A 5,327-nucleotide genomic window follows, 5' to 3' on the forward strand; every position below is an offset into this window, starting at 1 on the left:
ACGGGGCGGGCAGGGTGGTGAGGATGGTCGGGGAGGAACTGGGGAAGGAAAACTAAGTGAGCGGTCTGGACGGTATTTTATCCGCTGTGTATGATGATGAAGTGAATTTTTAATAAAAGAAAATTGGTTTACTGAGCATGTTAGTCTTTGAGTTTGAGCGTCCTGTTGTTTTACTTCCAAGAACAGTTGTGTGTTGAACTTTAAGTAAGTGTTGACGGTTGAGTGAGGCAGATCAATTGACACAACGTTAAATCGAGCACCTGCACTTAGTTATTTGGACGGATGTGATTGGCTGAGTACTTCATGTGGTATTCCAAATACAGTCAAGATTTAATGGCTTGTGACAAATTGTTGAGTGTTGATTAAAAATTAATTATGTACAAGTATTGTTTTCTTTATTGTTTCTTTACAAGAACAAGAGCACCTCGAGCACAACCAGCCTCTCCATATTGAATAAGTGTTCGTAGTGATACTCACCGGTCGTTATTGCGATGTAGTATGTTATTGTAGTGTAATTGTGTCAAAAATCAAAAGACGGCACTCTCATTAGATCTACCCAATAGCAGTGTCTAAGTAGGCCTACAAGGTAACCGACAACTCAGGGTCTTTCCACCACCACTAAAGCATCATCATTACTTCCACCACCATTTGTCTTTCCACATACATCATATTTGATTTTGTTGAGTTTTGAGTATTTCTGTAATTTTTTTTTTTTATTCACATCGCACAAAAACCAACAGCCGTGGCCTCTTCCCAACACCTCTTCCCCCATAAGCCGAGAATGCAATATCGCTACGCGAAGTCTCATTGGTCGACATAATTTTAACTTTGCCCCCGGCAAGGTCAGCTCAACTTAGTTTTGTTCATACTAATGACGCAGGGAGGGCCAGTTTAGATAGATCTAGTAACTGGATATTAAAGCTCACGTCTCAATTATTATCATTATAATCGAAAAAATGTTCATAAATGCTGGAATTATTTAGAAACAAGGGTCAGAAGTCGGAACGGACATCATACTGGCCTCAATTCAGAGTCCGAATATATAATTTTTGTCTATTCGGACTCGAATAGTCACTTCGATTAGTTCGTAATTGTAACCCTGACTTCCAGTTACTTCCATTCAGTTTCAGTTTGACTTTGGAGAGTGAAACTAAATTACACTCTGGATGACCACCAAACATAACAAAACTCAGGGGTAAGATCTATAGAATGCGCACCCAAACTGACCGACAAAAAGCGCTGCGGCTGCGTAATCCTCTGATCAACAGAATGCGCAACAATCGATGGATTGTGCGCGTTTCCTCGATCAACCAAATGCGCAACGCGATTGATGGGTCGCGCAAATCGACAGATCGCGCCCAACATATACACGATCTTTGGTACCTCCACGGCTTTATAAAAATAGTCTGTGGGTATCCCAGGAAGTGATGACATCACATTACTAAAATTAGCAGCCAATCAGGAAGATGCGTTATTCTATGTTTAGTCGCATGTGTGCCAGTGGGCTATCAATGGCAGCGTTTTTGGGTGCCTCTGCCTAATGAGTTGTGAGAGTCTTACACGGATATTCAAAAAGTAAAAGACTAAAGAATAAAGACAATATTTTAAAAATCAAAGCACATGAAGTTATTTAGATCTAAAAATCTAGCTCTTGATTCTAGATCTAAATCCAGATCTAACACAAACTGGTAAACACAGAGTAAAAACCCAACTCCCCTCCCGGGAGGACTTCCGTAACGAGCGACCACTATGAGACAGAGCAGAATTGAGGGCTAGGGGTAGGAGTAGGGATGGTAGAGTTAGGGGTAGGGTTAGGGGTAGGGTTAGGCCTCTTCTTTATTAAGTGTTTGATGGAGTGGTCGCTCGTTACGGAAGTCCTTCCCTACTCCCCCTCCTCTGCCTCTAGCCTCCTTAGGCCTCCTAAAGTAAAAGTAACTTCCTGAGACTTTCACTTTCAGATTTGGCCACCTCTATTCTCACCCGGGATGAGAATAGTGCAGGCAAGTCTTTTGGCTATTCTCACCCGGTGCGCGTTCACCGTTATAGCCTAGATCTAGGCCAACAAATTTTGCGTTCACCCTAAACCACAGAATTCTACACTGTGATAACAGAAAAATTGTAGAATTCTGTGCCGTGTATAAACGTTCCATTACAACTGTAGCCTACTAAAGGCGTACAATTTTGTCTGTGGGCAGTGGAGAGAGAGAGAGAGAAAGAGAGAGAGAGAGGAGTAGCGCGAGAACTTCCGGTCAAAACAAAATGGCGACCCGCGTAGTTCGGCTCGATTCGAAAAGTTAAATAGCCGTAGCATCTTTGTAGACAACCAAATTAATTTACTTTTGTGTTTTAACATCATTTTTTAACTTTGTTTTGGTCAATTTGATCGTCCACACCCATAGACAGTATTCAGAAAGAGACAGAGAGAGAGAGAGCGGGGAGGAGTAGATTTTGCGAGAACTTCCGGGCAAAACAAAATGGTGACCCGCGTAGTTCGGCTCGATTCGAACAGTGAAATAGCCACAGCATCTTTGAAGACGATCAAATTAGCTTACTTGTGTTATAACGTAATTTTTTCTTGGCTTTTATCAATTTGATCATCCACACCGATAGACAGTATTCCAAAATGAGGAAAAGCAGGTCTTGTTTCGCACCGGGTGAGAATAGCCTACGCTGGCAAGTCTCACCCGGGGTGAGAGGTAGATCGTTTTTCTATCGCAGTGGCTATTTTTACGACGAGCCGTAAAGATAGCCTCCCAGGCTATTTTTACGGCGTGCCGTAAAGATAGCCTCCCAGGCTATTTTTACGGCGTGCCGTAAAGATAGCCTCCCAGTGAGTCCCAGGCTATTTTTACGGCGATCCTCGAAAAGCGACCCTACTCTGCCTCTCATGTACGCGACATGCCTCAATGTATTAGATCTAGGCCTATAGGGGTTGTTCAAAATATAAACTTACACCTCAGAGGGGAAAGGGTGTCTTTGGCTTCTGTAAGAAAAGTGTAAGATTGGGTGGGGAGGTTAACCAAATATGACACTTCTGTGAGATGAACGTTTTGCTCATGACTGGGAAGAAAAGGTAAAAGAAAAAGTGGATAAATGCCAGTAACAAGACCCAGATCTGCAAGATCACTGCAGATCCCTGTTGTTTTTTTGTTGGTTTTTTTTGGTTTACAAAGAATTTTGAAATTATGATGAAAATTCAGTAGGTGGATATCTAATTTCTTAATGTTTCTTTGTAACTTTGCAACTGTTTTGTTGATCTTTTAATGTCTTGATGTCTTTTATTTGTAAGGCACGTACCTATTGCATTGACAACAGTCTCAATGTCTTCAACATATATGCGTTTCTTTTTAGTCCATATGGTTTGATTAAATTGTATTAACTGAAATGATTTTTTTTTACAAGGTAGTTAAAAAAAGCCACGTATAGTACAGGTATATTTAAAACAATAATGGAAGTTGAATATCGGAAAAAGTACTAATATTAAATTGGTGTAGGTGGGGGTTGGAGGCAAATGTGAGAAAAGTGGTATTGGGTTTTGTGTTTTAAAAAAGTCCCCAAAAGTGTAAGATTATATTTGAACAGCCCCATAGGTTTTCCATTTCCTCCTCTTCACCGTCATTCTATTCTATTCTTCATCTTCCTTCTCCCTTCCTCCACCACCACCTCTTCCTTCTTCTCCCCACCATCATCATTCACCCTCTCTTTATCATCACCACCACCATCACCTCCTCGTCACTATCATTACCATCATCACTGCCACTGCCAGCATCATCATCTCATTCACTGACATCACTACATGTACCACACCCACAAGAAGAGCGGCCATTTTGGAGTTAACACTTTTCGCCTTGGGAATGCCTTTAAAATGTTCCTCCTTCCTTTGCACTGAGCAGATTTTTGATAGAGGTGTAAAAAAAAAAATGTTTGTGTGTTCACAATGATTAATTTATTAATTATTGTGATGCAATTTCAGGGTACAAGAACACATATATTTTTTTACATTCAAATATCAAAATTTTGCTCAGTACGATTGACCATAGTATCTGTATCTACCATTCCACCAATTTTCATGCAATTTTGTTAGAGAGTAAGAAGCCTTCGGTTTTTTAAAATTATTGTTTGTTTTGCATATTGGTGCTGTTTCCATTCCATGGCAACTTTCATATTTTCCGACTTATCAAAATTTACTTTCTTCATTATTTCTTATGCCCGAATAAATTTTTTTTCCTAAATATGAATCGGAAAAAGAATCACCCTTGGGGTGAGCTGTTCCCTGTAAAAATGGACAGTAATAATATGAGCACATCAGAAAACAAAACACAAAAACTTTTTAAAATGCGATCTATTTTATTATTTGAAAGAATCCCACAACAACAAGGTCCTAGTAAAGAACATAAAAACATTGAATTGTTTAAGTCCAGAATAAAGACTATAAATTATGATAATACTAATAGTACTAATAATAGAGGACATTTAATTATAGTGCCTTACTCTCGGTTTAAACCAGCTCAAAGTATGTTACATTAGTTTAGTCATTTAGTAAAATGTAGTATAAAATAACATACAAGGTAGTAGCCTACAAGGCCTACAAGCCAAGACGGAATTTATAAGACTGAAAAACGTGTTCTACGTCATCAGTTTGTGACCGCCGTAAAAAGAACATTTCAGTTAATACAATTTAATCAAACCATATGGACTAAAAAGAAACGCATATATGTGGAAGACATTGAGACTGTTGTCAATGCAATAGGTACGTGCCTTACAAATAAAAGACATCAAGACACTAAAAGATCAACAAAACAGTTGCAAAGTTACAAAGAAACATTAATCATTAAGAAATTAGATATCCACCTACAGAACTTTCATCATAATTTCAAAATTATTTGTAACCCCCCCCCCCCCCCTCTCAAAAAAACAAAACAAAACAAAAAAACAACAACAACGGGGATCTGCAGTGATCATGCAGATCTGGGTCTTGTTACTGGCATTTTTCCACTTTTTCTTTTCGAAGCCTATTCTTTTACCTTTTCTTCCCAGTCATGAGCAAAACGTTCATCTCACCTCCCCACCCAATCTTACACTTTTCTTACAGAAGCCAAAGACACCCTTTCCCCTCTGAGGTGTAAGTTTATATTTTGAACGGCCCCTATAGGCCCAGATCTAATACATTGAGGCATGTCGCGTACATGGTCATGAGAGGCGGAGTAGGGTCGCTTTTCGAGGATCGCCGTAAAAATAGCCTGGAACTCACTGGGAGGCTATCTTTATGGCACGCCGTCAAAATAGCCTGGGAGGCTATCTTTACGGCTCGCCGTAAAAATAGCCAC

General features: G+C 39.7%; 1 protein-coding gene across 1 annotated transcript in view; it reads right to left on the bottom strand.

Annotated features, from left to right (window-relative positions):
* LOC101847941 (pleckstrin homology domain-containing family F member 2) overlaps window positions 1-5,327 on the bottom strand; it is a gene marked incomplete in the record, with an annotated part of 21,750 nt that overhangs the window by 15,788 nt on the left and 635 nt on the right.

Source organism: Aplysia californica, unplaced genomic scaffold (genome assembly GCF_000002075.1).
Source record: "Aplysia californica isolate F4 #8 unplaced genomic scaffold, AplCal3.0 scaffold00064, whole genome shotgun sequence".
NCBI classification, from domain to species: domain Eukaryota; kingdom Metazoa; phylum Mollusca; class Gastropoda; order Aplysiida; family Aplysiidae; genus Aplysia; species Aplysia californica.